Here is an 18,552-nt window from a genome sequence, read left to right as displayed (position 1 = left end):
ACAAAAAACCACAATATTTTAACTTACTCAGGTTAGGAACTGGTCTTGCCAGCCTACAGTGGGCCACAGAATATGGACTTATTCCTGCAAATAGGGAACACTTCACTACTACTGTCCATTGGCACTTCTGCAAGAGTGGATAACTATGAAATGGAGAATTACAAACTGTTCCTCACTTCTCAAGTTTATGAGTTTTTGTACATTTGCTTTCTGTCTTAGAGATAGACAATATTCTTATTATCAGTCAGTGTGTAAAGTTATTTTGTCAGTTGCCAAACACAGCAGGGAATTACACATAAGGAAACATATCCAGTTGATTTGCATATCAAGAAGAACAAAACCAACTTCATAAGCAAAATTTAGCAGTGATTCCAAAACAACCCATGCAGCTAGTGCTTTTCATTCAACTCAGATAATTTAGGGAATTAAGACTTATGCAATTAATAACTAACCCTCTTGCGTATTTTGGTGAATGGTGTAGTGTTGGTTTTATTTCTGGAAGGGGGGATGGTTGGGTTGGGAGGAAACTGTCTAATTGAATTAAATTTACATCTGAATTTTTCTATAGTTTAGGTTTCTTCCACTCTAGAACACTCTGACGCAGGTAAGCAGTTCAATAAAGGACAGCAAGGGCACTTATGTAAACAATTACAGCTTTTCAGCTCAAAACAGAATAATGTTTTGTTACTACTGTAGTTAACATCTGATTTTCAAAACACAGAAGAGACAGTCAGAGCATTTCCAGATGTAGTAAAAACATACGAAAGAACTCCCCCCCCCTGGATTATTTCAAACAGCCCCAGCTCATGCAATCTGCACCTCTTCTGAGGTCCACCACACAGAAGCAATGCCATATATTTCGTAGCAAGAACAAAAGCAAACAGTGTGGAAGCCACGCTGGCCTTCAGCCAGTTCTTTTAGTGGAGTTTTAAAACACAGGACTTTCACTCAGGAGTTAACACTTCCATACTGTGTATATCTGCGCTTTTTATGGGATAAAGAAATGAGGAAAAGAAGACCACTATGGTGGGGTTTATTTTTGGCTTTTTACTTTCCAGTCCTCAGAGGTCATCTCTTCTCCAGACATCACTACCTAGTACTTAAAAACACTTTCTCAAGTCTGAGAAGTCAGAATGATAAGGCAAGTAGAGATTTACACAGTTTTCTCAATTCATTCTCTGCAGATACCAGGGTCAAGGCAGGCTATTGAAGTCAATGCAGGCTACAGAACAACATCTTACTGGAAAACTACAGTACTACAGTCAAGATATATGGTATCAACTCTATCTTCACAGGGTCAACAGGGACAAAGTTAAAAGAGAAATTGCATAGAACAAATTACATTAACAAAATTATGAAGTCGTGAAACATAAGCAGCACCTTTTTTCCCCACTCACTTAGGAGCTGCTAGTTTAGTAACACACTGAAAAAAAAAGAACAGGAAAATAATGAGCTCATCAAAACTGAGGAATCCCCGTGGAGTACATAGCAAGAAGAGACTGGATATTGCTTTACAGAACAATATCTCATTGCAGTGAGGCGTGGTGAAGAGCGTGATAAAGCCTAGCGCAGTAGATTAAAAGCTGGTTGCTTCACGTAAAAGGATCCAAGCATAACAGAGAAAATAGGACTAGAAAACTGTTAGAGGAACTTCAGGAACTGCCACTCTTTTATCACTGTCAAAATCAGATACATTTTTCCCCAATTATGGAGAGAAAACACACTTTGAAGGCTTTTTTCTGTGATTTAAAAAATGTGTGTGTGTGTGTGTTTGTGCATGGAGACATGCTCAAGGTAATTATAAAAAAAAAATATCTCTAAATATATATTTGTTTTTACTCCCACAGATGCATGTCAAACTTTAATTACCTAAAAAGCTAATAAATTCATGTATTACATACAGTTAAGAGCTAGGCAAGTATCACAATAAAAAATAATAACTTTCTCTAACTACAACTGCACATCTGACTTTCCTAGCTGAATTAGGATGCTTACACAACATCATGTTAATCAGTGATAGGATATACCATAGGTGACAAAAAATCAGGCAAGATCTAGTAAAATGTGCTGGATGTTGCTGTCAGCTTTATTTCATGTTAGATATTACAAGTAGAATCTCTTCCACAGAAAGAATACTACAGGGCCTCTCCTGCTCGGTGCAGAAAACAGAAAATTGAAATTTAGACCAGGTACTTCATTTCTCAGTATATCTGGGCTGTTTCTTTATGGATAATTCTATATACTTTATTACTAGACAGAACACTTAGTGCTCTGTTAAAATAAGAGAAGCCTATTTCAGGTGAAATTTTTCCCTGAATTCTTGAGACAGACTATTATTTCTAACCACATTTTATTTTTATTGCAAAAAGGAACATCCACTGTTTGCAGCTCACTGACCAACCTGCTATCAATAGGAACAATTTTTATTACAGAAGTCAACTTCTCAAAGAATATTTTCAGGAACACTGTGGTCATTAAGATGAAATAAATGTTGTACAGTTAAATATTTTAAATTTAGAAATACATAATATAATTGCACACAATTCAGTACATGGAAATTCAGAGAAGGTTCACAGAATCACAGAATCACAGAATTGTAGGGGTTGGAAGGGACCTCCAGAGATCATCGAGTCCAACTCCCCTGCCAAAGCAGGTTCCCTACAGCAGGTCGCACAGGTAGGCATCCAGGCAGGTCTTGAACATCTCCAGAGAAGGAGACTCCACCACCTCCCTGGGCAGCCTGTTCCAGTGCTCCGTCACCCTCACTGTGAAGAAGTTCTTGCGCACGTTTGTGCAGAACTTCCTATGCTGCAGTTTCCAGCCGTTTCCCTTGTCCTGTCTCCACTCACCACTGAAAAGAGTCCGGCCACGCCATTCAGCCCCCCACACCTTAGATATTTATAGAGCTGGATCAGGTCCCCTCTCAGTCTTCTTTTCTCGAGACTGAACAGACCCAGTTCACTCAGTCTTTCTTCACAGGGGAGATGCTCCAGGCCCTTCACCATCTTCATGGCCCTCCGCTGGACTCTTTCCAAGAGATCCCTGTCTTTTTTGTACTGGGGAGCCCAGAACTGGACGCAGTACTCCAGATGAGGCCTTACCAGGGCAGAGTAGAGGGGGAGGATCACCTGCCTCGACCTGCTGGCCACGCTCTTTTTAATGCATCCCAGTGCGTTAGCTCTCTTGGCCACAAGGGCACACTGCTGGCTCATGGCCAACCTGTCGTCCACCAGGACACCCAGGTCCCTCTCCACAGAGCTGCCCTCCAGCAGGTCATCCCCCAACAAAATTGGGGGGTTCAGTTTATGAGATTTCTGAAACCAATTTGACAGGTTACAAAACATGATGTCATTTCTATGTCATCTGGTGATACCATATGACTTTCTGTCTTTAGCATTTTTTCTCTTTCGTGGTAAATCAATTTTTTAAATTAACATGGCTAAAAGATAATGACATTTATAAGCTAGTAATTTGGCTTTTTTTCTCAGTGTAAGCACATGTATATTGCTTGCCTTTTCCAAGACTGTGCATCTGAATCTGAACCTTTGACAAGTAGGCAACACAGTTAAATATGAAAACTATGAATTTGCATCCCTAACTATTACAAAAGGACATTCATTATAAAGGTATGTCACATTAATGAACAGTACAGTTCAGGCCACCCTCATGGAAACTTTATCAGCAACAGCAGTCCCACAGGGCCTCAGAATTTGTTGTCACTTTGGAATGTAGAATCAAATTAGCAAAGCTGGACTCAAACGATGAGATTCTGTAAGGTTTTTAAACGTCTCAGACAGAAATTCGATTAAGATTAATTCAAGCCAAGCAAGCAATTTTAGAGGCATTGGAAGCAATTTCCTTTCACATCATGGTTGTGTGCTGCTTACATGAATGTCAGGAGAAAAACGTGCTAAGTTATGAGTGATGAGACCTTACTATAGGGTCATAAGCATATCATGTACTTGTAGGTTTAGCTTACAGAACAATAATACAGTAAAAAAACTTGTAAGGAAAAATAGAAAATATTAATCATGCATCATAAATAATTGACTCTAGAGACAGGGTATTTCAAATACCACAATCACATCTTCAAGCTGGTTTATGTCATCAACTTTTAAAGGTGAGTCTCTTCAAAGAATTTGCTGGATGAATAAGATTTAATCTAATGCCATTTTAGAAAAATGATAGCAGTACTCATCAAATTATTAGTGCACTGGAAAAGCATTTTGAATCTAAATCCTTCACCACTTTCATTTATTTTATGATGTTGAAAAGGTTATCCTTCAAAAACTGTCAACCAATTCATATAAAAGATTTAATGTTTTAAGAAGAGATAAGAGAAAAACATGTCATTGTATCTTTGAAAGAAGATGTATTCTAACAACTGTAAAATTATCATTTTTCAGAATATAGAAAAAGAATACATGGGCTTTTCATTGCATTCTCAGCTCAACACAGGCAGGCTAAAGCAATGTAATTATTTTCTAGACAAAAAAAAGTTCAGGGGAAAAAGAGACAGATTTTGTTGTTGTTGAGGTTTTTTTATTTTTTTTTTTTTAAATAATCTTGTGAATATGAATCTAACAATGATTTTCATCCATTTTCAAACTGTATCCCCAAAATTGCATCCCCTCCAATACAGAGGCAGACTCCTGTACTAACAAATTCTTTGATTTTCTTAGTCATCATTCACAGACCTTTTTATACTAGTAGGTGGACCAAAATAAAGAAAAATAAAGCTGATAAACCTAACAGTTCAACAGTCCTTCCCAACTGGATGTAAAAGCCTTATTCTCATGGAAGTTTTAAGCAAAAACAAACAGCCACAGGAAGCTAAGAAAATGATCGTATGAAACTTAGAAATGTATTAATAACAAATATTAAAAAAATATCCAAGGATATCCCAAAACATCCCAAAACATACTAAAAGTAAAGCCATACAAGTTCGTTTGCATGTGACTTTATATAAGGATCCGCGAAGATAAAACGGAAAAAATGTTCTACTTCACCTGTATCATGAAAAGCAAGGGGCTAGTATACGCCTTCATCTGGATATGATGCTGGGCTTGCAGGTTACTTGCTCCAGTTTGCATTGGTGAGAAATTACAAAGTAATTTGTTACAAACTCAAGCAATTTAAAATCTTCTTCACCACAGGCACAGCTAAAGTAAGAAATTACTACGGATAATGATTTCTTCATTTTCAACTCCAGAGAGATCACATTTTGCTTTTACTTTCTTTGATCCAAGTCTGACATACGGCGAGCAGTAGATTCTTTTTACCGTCAAATGATTCTGTTAGCAATATTTTTAACTAAACACTGTCTCTGCAATGTAAAAATTAAACTCTTCTCATTCTGTAGGTCTTGTCCTAAGCTTTAGAACTCAACATTCTGTGTGAATCCACACAGACTTTTTTGAACCAGCAAACAGAAAACAACAACAACAACAAAAAAAACCCCCACAAACGTAGTACGAAAATTGTAACTGTACAGATTTTTGCATATTTAAGATTCACAGTTGTGGAAGAAATATATTGGTCATATTCTTCCCAATTTGCTCTTTGGCCTAATGAAGAATGAGTTTTTGACACATGAGTAACATTTTAAACAAGACAAAAATGTACTTTGTTCCTCAGCTGTTTGACTCAGAACCCAGGATCAAAGCACTGCCTGGATCTGAGCTATAACATCACTGTATCTATCTGAGACTGAAAGGAATTTGGAAGTTTTTCTTCCACCTACAGTGCTACATTTTTCCAAATATGTCTCTCTGAAATACCTCAGTCACTTATAACTCAGTCTTTTCCCATTCTCCCCCTCAGGTATGAGAAAATTTAGTTTTCAAACTACAGAGATGTAAAGAAGTCCAAATTCTGATGCTAAAAATAAGAATAGGTAGGTAAAATTAAATGATTCATGATACACTGGACTAAATTATCACACGGGTCCTGTGGCTTCCATGGTATCATGACAAGCTTAAGAAAGCGCGAGTAGAAAATATAGGATGTGAATGTAACTGAAGTAGGATAGACACTAGTTATAGGTTACTAGCTGTTCAGGCAGTGCTTATAGTGGGCAATGTTATAAACAGGTGAGCAGCAAATTTATGGGCATAAGGAACACAGAAGTAGGAAGGTTCAAATCAGGGAAAATTCACAGTTTAAAAATAACTTGGATTAATGTACTGGTTGTATTCAATCAGTCTGATATCTGAAATAGATAAACATATTTTATTGAACTCCATTTTCTCCTAGTTTATGATTTTTATACACCGCTTCAACATCTTTTTATTCCACAAGAATATTACTACATGTTAAGCCATGCTAGTAATGGTCATCACCTTCAGCAGCTCTGGGCCCTCTTCTCTGTACAAGTTTTTCCTTTCATTTCCATAGAGCAAAGTAATACAATAAGGCAAAATACAAGCAATAAAAACTCAGAATGAAAGTGCAATTCATTAGGATGCATCCTTAATTAATTAAGAGGAAGCAGGAATGATAACCTTCCTCAAACACCTGATGCTTGTACGCTTCTGAAAATGAAATCAAATAACAAGAGTAATAGTAATAATAATAGAAAATTTCCAGAGGAAATTTTAATACTAATGAATCCATGAGAAATATATTAGCTTTATACTGTGGAGAACAATCCAAGTATAAAGGATAGGGAGTCCTCCCTAACAGAGGATTTACCAGATATGGATTTCTAAACATCCCCCTTCACCAAATTTGGTGAGCTTACTGCTGTAGAATCATTTTCACCATTCTGATCATTCTGTTTGTCTTTCTGACTACATTGTCTTTGGAATAACAGGAGCAGAACAGTCAACAGTGACTGAGTTGAAGCACGGATTTATATTCTATCATCATTATATTCTAAGTTTTGTACCCTTTATTCTTTTTTAGCAATTTTTGCGAGTGTGTGTGTGTGTGTGAATATTGAGCTGACATTTTCATGGAACTACACTAATACCAGATTCTCCCTCCTGCATATAGCACATTGAACTTTATGAATCAATAGATGTCACAACTGTACTCTGTAATAAAGTCATCCAGGGGAAAAGAAAAAAAAAACAAACAAGATGAGCAGCATTGCCTCTACCTATTTCTTTTCAGTAAAACAGTACATAGGGCCAGAAACACATTTATGAGAGAAAAGCAACTGTACAAGATGGAAATAAAGGATTCTGAATTAACTGGTTATTCAATTGGGTAAAATAAATACAGGTATTTATGTCAACATAAACTTCTTTCTAAGAAGTCTGTTTTTGCATAAACATCAAACTTGATTTAATCTGAATATTTTAAAGATTAAATATCATTATCTGGTTTCAATCTCCTAAACTCTTCTTAGAGATTTACTGGTATGGAAAAGCAGCTAGTGTACGATTTTGATATTTTTTTTGCCTGGCAGAACAGCAGAATAGCTGCAAGCATGGAGCAACTAAGAATTCAGAGATTGCAGATGATATGAACTGAGTCATCTGTGAGGTAAATTATATGTAATATGTAGCAGAAATCCGTTTCCATTTGGAAACATGATGAGAAATTAACATGAATATCACTTTCCTAATCACACAAAATTGCCAGGTTGATTTTCAAGTCATTATCCCTGTAATCAGATAAGAAGTTTTCAAAATCAAATTGTTCCCATTTGCAGTCTCTTGATCATACCCTGTCTAGACTACTGCAACAATACATTCCACTTAGATTAACTGTTTGCACCATCTGCACTGAAAATGAAGGGGGAAAACAGGGTTTTTAATAACACCACCTTTCACAATCTTTCAAAAAGCTCAGCTTCTCTACAAACACCGGGAAACATTCTTCAGAAGTGAGTTTATTTATTCATTTGTATTTGAAGCACAGACTTCCCTCGCCACTGAGATAAGCAGTTTCTACTTTTATGCAGGGAAAATTTTGTCTCCAGCATAAAGCGATTCAGACAAAGCCCACAAAGAACATTGCTTCAAATATCTTGAACTTGAAAACAAGATCTCCCAACTGCTTTTGTTTCTGAAAAGTTTTTAAATGATGCCACACATCAGTAGCTTCTGATGCTAGTTTGGGTGAACTGAAAACCACTTCTTCTGTGGCCTGCACAGATTGATTGTTTTGACATGAAGATGATAAAAGACAGAAGAATAATATTTTGAAAGATCAAATTTGTTTACAAATTTTAGTTGACTTTTTCCTCTGCCAATGTGATAATGTTATTTGTTGGAAAACAAAAAAAGAGCTCTATTTTAAAATTGTTTCAGACACTTCAAAGAATGGATTTAGCAGACTTTACTGATTGCGCCCTATATAAGCATAAATCTCTCTCCAAGGAGCAAAACAAAGAAAGAAGCGTAGGTCAGATAAATGCACATAGTTTGTGAATTAGAGATGATAAAGTTGGGGGCATGCAAGAATCAAGCCTGCATATCAAAACTTAATTGTATTGTTCAGTTATATACACAAGTCAGAACTAAAATTCAAATATTCAGCTTTATTCCGAGCATAGCCTAAAATGAAATGACAACTGATTTCTGCCATTAGGAATAAAATCTCATAAAAGAAGTAGAGGTACCCAAGCAGTCATTATTTTTAGATCTGGTCCTAAACAGATGTCAGTCTTATTCTTCCAGGGATAAAGGTGATGTGAGACTTTGATTAAGACCCATGTTGTCAACCTCACTGTTTTAATTTCTGCACAACAACAACAGGTTAATAAAGAAGTTAGGTGAGATTCATATTCTGCACATAACTTAATATACTGTGGTAAAAAATTTTGAACAATGTATGGAATGTGAAATGAGTACCAAATTTCTTATGTGTATATACACATAACTCTCCTATCTAGGATTAATATTTTTATATAATATATAAAACATATAAATAATATATAAAGTATATATAATATATATTATCATGTTTATATCAGAATGTAATGTGTTAAAATTTCTAGCCACATACAAGTCTAAATGTGTTACTGAAAATCATAGAATTTGTCTTTCCATTTTTCATGATCAAAGCTGTGATTTTCTCAGTATGTTCAGCAGCAAATTGCACTGTTTTGAAACTAATAAAGTCAGCAACACTTTGCTATCTTTGGTATTACAGAAGAAATACTAAAAATACTAAACAGTAAGTAAACAGTCATCTGTCCAAATGCAAGTGAATTCTGTTATTATATCACCATTTTTAGGGAGAAGACTTAATCCTCAGAAGTTTTGAGTAATGTGGATTTAATATCTGCAGATTTCAAAGAATAAAATCTGTCTAATTAAGGATATGATAAGCCATGTTCCCATCTGTTCCAGCTAACAGTATTATACAGAATATATAACAGAATTATATAAAAGTTTGTAAAACGGACAGCACACCAAGAACTTCACCTAATTTGAGAAACACGGTATTTTCAACCGTATCCTAAAATAACCTATTTCTAATCATACATCTAACTTTGAAATAGATTATTTTAAGTAATCTCTAGATATAAGCTTCCAAGAAAGTTAGTGCAACTATATTTTAGGTATCAGCTGATAAACTTCTGAGGCACTTTCAAAAGACAAAAGGAAAAACAATAGTTTCTGAATCAAACATTGGGATTAAGTAGTGAAAGGTAAAAACCAAGTGATGAAAGGTAGACTTCTGACTTCTCTACAGCATAGCTCCACAGCTTGCAATTGCCAAGGATTCCAACATTCTGTTCCAGTGAGTTGGTGGATATCATTTCAGTAAGAAGCAATTTCTAAACTTTTTCTGTTAGAGTTCTAAATATTCTATTGCAATATTCCCCATTTCTCAGAAGATTGCACTTTCCCATATAAAGAGAAACAAACATCAGAATCTCTGGTAATCAGACCTTCACTTATTGACCTCCATAAAGAAGTCAGTAAACATGTAAAACTGTCTCTCAAAACATCGTTTGTGTGGGTTACATCAGCAAAATCAAGTGGCCCATTTTTGATCACAGAAGGCTCTCACTATATGATTCTCCTGAATCATCTTAAATTAGTTTTTCAAATGAGACTTTATCTAGAAGCTCATACCTTTATCAGTGTCAATTCAAACTGACGTTGCATATCTCCTTATCAAATTTTCAGTAAAAATTGTTGGTTTTGCAGCTTCTCTCTGCTGCCTCTATCTTATGAATGATTAATTTTTCCTTCCAACCAAGGAAGACTGGTTTTAAAGTTCCACATGAAAAAATATTTGCTTAAGAATGGATCACATTGCTCTATATTTCACTGTTTTTAAACCATACACCAGAGATAATATAATTTACTCAAATTTTACTCACATGCTGTTTCAGAAGTTCTGCACATTGGTGTTACTGATTCTATAGGCGCTCATTTTGGTGGAAAGTTCTGTTGGTGAAAGGAGGATTGTCTGGCATATGCAGAGGATTGCCATGTTTGCTGATATTCAGAAAATTTAGAGAAACCAATCCCCAGCAACTGGGAATGGTAACTGCCAAGAGAGAAAGGGTTTTCCATTATAAGATGTTTGCTTTCTTACAGTTAATCAGCATTAGTAATGAAGTAAATAAATAGAAGCATAAAGTTTGGTATCTTAACAAAAGGAGAGGAAAAAATTTTTAATTTAATTATGCTGATATTACATGGAAGACACAATCACAAAGCAATAATCAAGAATGTAAAACAGCACTAAGGTTACAGAGACATGAGTGCTGAGACATCTCAGCCTTCCTTACACAATCAATAAGTCCAAGGAGAGGAGAAAGTATGAGCCCAAGTAATAGCTTGAGGGAGAAGAAAACAACCTTTCCTTGGACAGAAGAAAAGCTGTCTGGGCAAGGATTAAAAAAAAAATAATAATTTGCTGATAAGGTCACATTATTTCTTTTCATTCTGAAGAATTTCCCCCCCCCCCCCCCCTTTTTTTTTTTTCTTAATATTTTCTATCTGATTTCAGAATTATCCAACAAACACCTCTGTAGCTGAGTTTCTTCATAAAGAAGTTAAAATACATTAAAAATTCTTAAAACAAGTGAAGATGACTACATAAATTCTTCACCAGAAATGATTTCAAAATAAGTTCTGAAAACTCTACATCATTGTGGGGCATCACATGCAGTTCTTTTTGTCATTTATTGGATGCAACTGGCAATTCATCTCTTTTCTGACAGTTATATGCTCCATAAATATTTAATGCCACAATAATTATGTAATTTTATTTGTCTGATAATGGTTGCCATGTATATAGTTATTATCTTCCTGCACACTGTAGGATAATTTTAACAACCCAGCATGCCTGGATCAGCAAAAGAAATATATGGGGATTTATATATATATATCCATAATACCGTTCCTCTCAAAACAGAACAGCCTAAATTATCACATCCATTGCTAGCTAAGTTTCTAAACAAAGCAACAAACCATGCTATTTTTTTCAATATAAATGAGCTTTCTATTTTTGTTAAAAATTGCTCTTGAAAATGAATGTTTCAATATCAAAGAAGTTTTGCAGTTGATACTTCACACATAAAGCAGGTGAATTCCCATAGAAAGATTTCATTATTCTCTTAATTTCTACTGAGAGTCACAGAGGTGCCCTTTTCTTTGTCTTTCACAAACAATTAACCTTTTGCCGTGTATGCAATTGGCTCAGAGCAATCCTAGGAGGCTCAGAAAATAATTTACAGCAGAAACTGTACAAAGTTAATTAGTATTACTCTAAGAAGGTTATTTATATATTATCAAACTCGGGAAGTGGTCAGGATGACCCTCATGGAACTTGAAGCTACAGCTGAATCATGTTGACATCACTGCAAAGTATTGCTGAGAACTCTCAAGTACCAGTACAGGTCTTGCAGCCAAGGTCATTTTAAGTTTAAACAATACAACATCCTTCTGAATGTATGGTGAGAAGCAGGCAAAGTAAACGATTCTATTATTCATTTCTTATGCTGGAAAAGAAGGAAAGAAATATTGTACTTCCACTTTGTTAGCCAAGAACTCCATTTCTTGATCTATTTCTTACAAATCATTTGCTGTGTTTTTACAGATTCCTTCTGCCTAAAATTAAGTAGCCATCAGAATTATCAGCATGTATTACTCCAACTGAACAGTCAAGACACAGAGAACAAAGTCTCTTGTATACTCAGAAATCCAGAAAGGGCACTCTCAATGTACTTATTAAATCACTCAAAGGATACATCATTAGATGTCCAAATACCTAGACTAGTTACCATTGAAAGTTTACCAGCTATTAGCAGTTATTCAGCATGCCTTTTCTGTACCCACAGCAAGTGTGAGTACCAACAGTCAAATATATGAAATCCAAGCTTGTGTGATTTACATACCCACTTAAATTTAACTGGCAAATGGACACGTAAAGTGTACTTGTATTTATCGTACAGGGGACATACTTTGAAAGTTGCTGACTACTTAGAAGCAACTTAGAAATTTAAAACTGATCTCCAGGGCTTATCACCTCACAGGGCTCCACCCAGACCACAGAATCCCTAAAAAGGGGACGTAGTTTAGGGTGAAACCTATAGAGGATACCTTCAAACCTGTCTTGGCATCACATGGAACCACTTAGTTTCCAAGCACAGGCACCGTTTGTCTGGAAGGGTTGAAGGAGCAGCAGGTTCCACAGAAGGAGCCAGACTCCTTCCAAGGGCTCCATCAGAAGAGAGGTGGCCAGCAGGGACAGGGAGGTGACTGTCCCTCTCTACTCTGCTCTTGTGAGGCCCCATCTGGAATACTGCATCCAGGTCTGGAGTCGCCAGTACAAGAAAGACGGAGAGCTATCGGAGAGGGTCCGGAGGAGGGCCACAAAGATGATCGGGGGCTGGAACACCTCCACCTACAAAGATAGGCTGAGGGAGCTGGGCTTGTTCTGCCTGGAGAAAAGAAAGCTGCAGGGTGACCTAATTGCAGCCTTTCAGAGCCTAAAGGGAGCCTACAAACAGGAGAGGAACCAACTCTCTAAAAGGGTAGATAACAGCAGGACAAGGGGAAACGGTTTTAAGTTGGGGGAAGGAAGATTTAGGTTGGATGTCAGGGGGAAGTTCTTTACTGTGAGAGCAGTGAGGTGTTGGAACAGGCTGCCCAGAGAGGTTGTGGATGCCCCGTCCCTGGAAGTGTTCAAGGTCAGGTTGGATGGGGCCCTGGGCAGCCTGGTCTAGTATTAAATGGGAAGGCTGGTGGCCCTACCTGTGGCAGGGTGGTTGGGGATTCATGATCCTTGTGAATCCCATGACCCTTCCAACCCAGGCCATTCTGTGATTCTTTGTGAAGTATCATCATTGTAGGGTGCTCCCAACCTAGCACATAGGAGTGGCAGAGCAACCCAGAGGACAAGGCAGGCATTTCTCCACAGTAGAAAACACAGGAGACCCCAGCAGGTCTTGGCATGCACAAACAGACAAAAGCAAAACATCACTGTAGATTTTACAATAAAAATGGATACCTGCTTGAAAAGACTTTTGTTCTTGAAACCAGGATTTATCCAGCAAAGTTCTCTGGCTCTTATTGAAAAAAGGTCAGCCTGTGCAATCCCAGTAGCCTCCTTTTGGCTCTTTAGTCCATCAGTCTACAAAGTCTAATTAAACTTAATGTGTGATGAAGTGAATATGGGCAGCTGGCCAAAACATCTCTATAGATAGTCATATGAATTACTGTTATCTAGTGAACAATCTCTCAGTGCTGAACAGAGAGTCTCTTAGAGTATTTTCTGCAACTGTCTTCGTGTCTCAAAATCACTTACAGTACAGTTTAAATAACATCTACTATAAACATTGTCAAGCTAAGTCAATTAATTGTAAGTAAGCTGTTACTGGAAAGTAAAAGGGAGCAATCTGTGGTTCTAGAAGAACTCAACAGACTTGCCAGGTTAAATTACTGCTTAAGAGAAATTATTAAGCTCTTAACCTTAGATTTCTTTTCCAGGTCTCTCCTGAGGGTTTTGTTGTTGTCGTATTTTTTTGTTTGTTTGTTTTGTTTTTTTGTTTTTTGTTTTTTAGTACAATAAAGTTTGTAGGTTTTATTTTTCCTTTACCCAATTTCAAACCTAAGAGGAAAATGTGTTTTAAAAGCTAAACTCTGATCCTAATGTAAGATTAGAACTCCACTAAAGCTTAAAAGCAGCTAAGAAAAAATACAATACATAAAGGAAGGAAAATCCAATATAAAAGGTTTTTTTTTGTTGTTTTTTAAGTATAGCAAAGCACGGTAGAAGAACAGAAAAGAGCACGTGAAAAGAAAATTGAGGCTCTGAAAAAAGTGGAAGAAAAGCAGATAAATTAGTTTTTGCATATGCAGACAACCTAGAACAAGTTGAAGGTATTTGCCTCTGGAAAGATATAATTTATTTTTTTTGCTAGAAAACTGCTCGCTTGCTGATCTCTGGAAAAACACGAACATTTTAGCAAACATAAGAGGTTTATCAGCTTGAGTTTAAGGAACACCTAAAACAGCAACCAGTTCTGAACTCCATTTTTCCAGATTCAGACATCACTTTCTTTTGTTTAGCCAGTGTGCCAGCACATCAGCGGCAGGCACTGGCTAGTTGCAAAAAATTATATTCACGAACAATGTTGGATGGATTTAGAGTATGTGTTTCAGAATAAATGATTCAGGGAGTTAGATTATTGATATAGATTGATATTAATATATTGATAATAGATGATTCAAATGATTCAAAGTTAGATTAAGAAGTCCCACAGATTCAGTTGACTTTAGCTGTAGTCCTAAGGCTCTAATCCTACCATTTACAGTCTGCTCTTGGACCTATCATCCCTCTGGCATATGCCCTGGCTTAGCATAGTAAGTTATTCTTTGCGTGCATCCATACATTCTAAATTGAAAATCAGTGCCTAATTTATGCATTTTGGTGTTTTATATATATGCTGATTTCTGCACCTGCCTGTTTGGTCTGAGCAATACATCATTGCAGATAAGTTCATAACTAACAAAAATACTGACATTATGGTTGAGCGTGTTATGTATCCACCTAGAAATTTAGCAGGGTTTTTAAGCATCTCCATATTTCATGTTTGTTTTTTACCACTCAATTTATTTTACCTTGAAGCAAATACATGGTAAGCATAAATTTCATTTTACATAGTTGCACAAGAAAAAAAGTATAATTTAATTGATATAAAAAAAAAGTCTCTTAAGGAAATAACCACATTATTTTCTGGCAAAATCACACTACTGCTCTCTGTGGTCTGCGTTGCTAATCCTTAGGAAATCCTTGCAATATCAATATAATTTTTTTTTTTAAAAATATTTATGAAAATACTCAAGCATACTACAGAAAGTTTTGTTCCACTGCATTCCATCTTTCAATCCCTTCAGATTCAGTGGAATTAGATGCAAGGAAAGTATGTGGCAGGCTTTCTAAATTACCTGTCAAAATGAGGAAAGGAGACATTAGAAAAAGAACAAGAGACATGACAGGAAAGGACTGGATGCATACTGTAGTCCTTGGAAAAAGATTGAGGCCAAACTTCATAAATAATTATATGAATTAAGTATACATTAATAACATAAAGAAGTCTTCCCAACTCTTTAAATCAAGGGTCAACAACAATATGTAAGAGCTGTTTGGGAAGAATTAAGTTAAAAATCATTGAGAACCACAGAAATTAGAGTGCAAATGGATTCAACTAGACTATTTAAAAAACATGAAATTTACTTAAATTTCAAGCACTTTTCAAAGCAGATACGATAATGAGCATTTTCTGTCATCCATTCATACAAATGCATTCCTCTGTAGTATGTACACATCTAAGCCATAGCTTGTGTGGCAATATGTGCTCATTTATGCATATTACTACTAAAAGATTCTACAGAGACACTGAAAATGAAAGTGCAGTTAGTATTAGGGACACTTTCAGCCATATGACACAGGAAGAATTTACAGTTTTCCTACAGTTTTACAAGATTCTTTTCAAATTTGGATATGAGTCTGCAAAGTGAATTTTCTGTAGATTGGAATTTTGTGTGCATTTTTTTTTTCCTAATTACAGCCCAAGTTAGACTTACTCTTAGCACATATTAAATTAAATTCTATTTCTACAATCTTTGAAAGTTATAAAAACAACTAGATTACATATCAAAACAAGATTTCAGCTAGATTACATATGAAAACAAGATTTCAACTCATAACAATGCACAGATATTATGCAGTAGGTTATAAGCAGAAAGTCAGATGCAATTTAAGCAAACAAGTACTTCCTTGCTCTTTATTTACTGTAAGACAGTTTCCAAGTATCTACTTATGTTCTAAAGTACTGCAAGAGAGCATGTTGATCCAACATGTTCAAAGAACTGGAACATTCATACTTGGTATCTGAGAGTATTTGTACCTCTCCAGTATTCTTCCAACCATTATTATCATCAATTCATTCCCTTCCTTCAGATGTGAAACAAGGCATCTTTCGTCTGTATGCCAAGAAAACGTCCATGTATGATGCATTTAGATAGGTTTATAAGCTTAAAAAAATAGAGGCACTGTATAACCAAGCACATATACACGCAGCAATACTGTTTAATCAATTGCGTTATTCTCTTTTATGATACACTTGTGAGTTATGTTATTTTTGCATTTATAATTAGCAGGTAGAACAGATGGTGAAAGCTTAGTTTACAGATCTTAGATAAAGTTTTAAAATAACGTGCATATTTCATTTGGAAAAAATAAAGCAAAGGGAGAGCACTATAAAAAGGAGAAATACCTCCAGTTCGTTAATGGATGAAATAGTTAAGGGTAGAATATACTGATAGCTGACCTTTCAGAAGCTTGATGATAATTTACTCATCATTGAACAGCTCATCCCATGTTTGGTATGAAATAGAAATTCAAAGATAATACATGCATTCTCAAAGCAAAACAATGTTCTGGCAATTGTTTATGTTGACTTTTTTCTGCTTTTTTTTTTTTTGTAAAACAGCAGTATCAAATTGAGTAATTTCACCTTATTTCTTCTCAGCTGTTCTTCACTAGTTTCTATTATATTCAGGCTCTCTGAACACTTCAGTTTTAGGACTTACTTATAAAAGAAAGCATATATAAAGCAACTTTGGTATGTTTAAAGAATATCAGTACATTCCAGCTGGTTTCACTTGAAAGCAAACTCATGATTCCATACATTTGTAGTTTGTGCTTGAGTGTAATACTAACATGTTGGTCTAAGAAAGAGGTAGTGGGGGGGGTGGAGATGTGAAATATGTTGATTTACAAAAATTATTAGCAAACAAGACAAAAAGCATACCAAAATAATTGCATGCTTATTTAATTCCCAGGGGCATGTCTGGGGGGTATGTTTGGGGGGGGGGGGAATTGGATACATTTCCTTACAAATACTTCAGAAACATCCAATTGATGTGTTGGAGTACCTTGAAAACTAACAGTACACTTAAGTGAATCCTCTTTTAAAATAAACTCCATTATATTTCCATTTACTAAGGAACTGAGAAAGACGCAGATTTGGAGCAATAATACTTGCTGGCTTGCACTGTTTATTGTGTAAAATTAGAAAGGCTATTTCAATGTTCATTGAAATATTTACAGAAGTGTATCATATTTATGCAGCTACCAGTGATTTACATTTTGCTGTGTTGTGCATTATAGTGACAAAATACAGAATCCAAATACAGCAGGCCCCTCCAATACACTGAAAATACAGTATGATGGTTGTTCACTCAGAACCCAGAAATTTCATAGACTAAAGTAACCCAACATCTTTTCAGCCTATAACTTTTCCTACAACTTTTACACCACATGCTTAGTCTAGCAAATATCTTGATACCCTGCACCCAACACGTTTCTCATTGTCACTTTTCTCATATTTTAGAAATGATGAAATGACACAGACCATGTACTCTTGGAAAACAATATATATATAAAGTTTTAAATGCTAATAATCATTAACTGAAACATTCCCAGTTATTGTCTTATTACACCTTGCTGTATTTTGAATACAGATTGGTAAATGCTCTATTTTGTTTTGATCGAAACGTCATGCAAAAAGAGATGCCCACCAATGAATGAAAAATAATTCCCTAACCCATTAACAAAATCATGATGGTCAATTTCACAAAACAACCAATTAAAACCACTTTGAAGTTGCTGGCCTAAGTTATCTCTATCAATAAGAATTTTTACTGAGGAAGATCAGACAGCAATTGTGGGAGGACAATAAGTTCCATCTGAAGTAAGAATATACAGGATGAACAAATGCTCGATTAGAAATAGCAACAAATGATTAGTTAGAAAAAAATTCAAGACAACTTCCATACATGCTAAAAATGAATTAAAAGTAATATTTTTCAATATTCTGTGGGAAGCTCCAGATTCGTGGTACTTCACGTTAATGGAATTTGTGGAAGAAGTGCTCAGTATAATAGTATATTATCAAACAGATTTTAGAGTAAAAAGTTCTAGAACTGTGTAGCAAGAAATTCATAAATTTGGCATACTCAAGCTTCTCTTGGGCAATTATTTGGACTAAACAATTCTTAGAACTGTTACAGAGATTTTTGAAAACTTTTTTTTTTTTTTTTAAACTAATGTTTAAAGGATCATTCC

At 35.6% G+C, this 18,552-nt stretch overlaps 1 protein-coding gene across 4 annotated transcripts in view; it reads right to left on the bottom strand.

Moving 5' to 3' along the window:
• Positions 1 to 18,552, bottom strand: part of DNTT (DNA nucleotidylexotransferase) — a 267,418-nt gene that overhangs the window by 40,707 nt on the left and 208,159 nt on the right. For 3 of the 4 annotated variants that reach the window (XR_007377188.1, XR_007377189.1, XR_007377187.1), the window contains 2 exons: positions 10,289 to 10,458; positions 8,248 to 8,691 (listed from right to left, as the gene is read on the bottom strand). The exons of the other annotated variant lie outside the window; for it this stretch is intronic. The gene's annotated coding sequence lies outside the window, so the exon portion shown is untranslated. Of the gene's footprint in view, positions 1 to 8,247; positions 8,692 to 10,288; positions 10,459 to 18,552 lie in introns of those variants that run through there. 4 annotated transcript variants of the gene reach the window in all.

Source organism: Lagopus muta, chromosome 5, assembly GCF_023343835.1.
Source record: "Lagopus muta isolate bLagMut1 chromosome 5, bLagMut1 primary, whole genome shotgun sequence".
Taxonomy (NCBI): Eukaryota; Metazoa; Chordata; class Aves; order Galliformes; family Phasianidae; genus Lagopus; species Lagopus muta.
The sequence above is the reverse complement of the archived record's forward strand: the minus strand, read 5'-3'. Positions and strand labels throughout refer to the sequence as shown.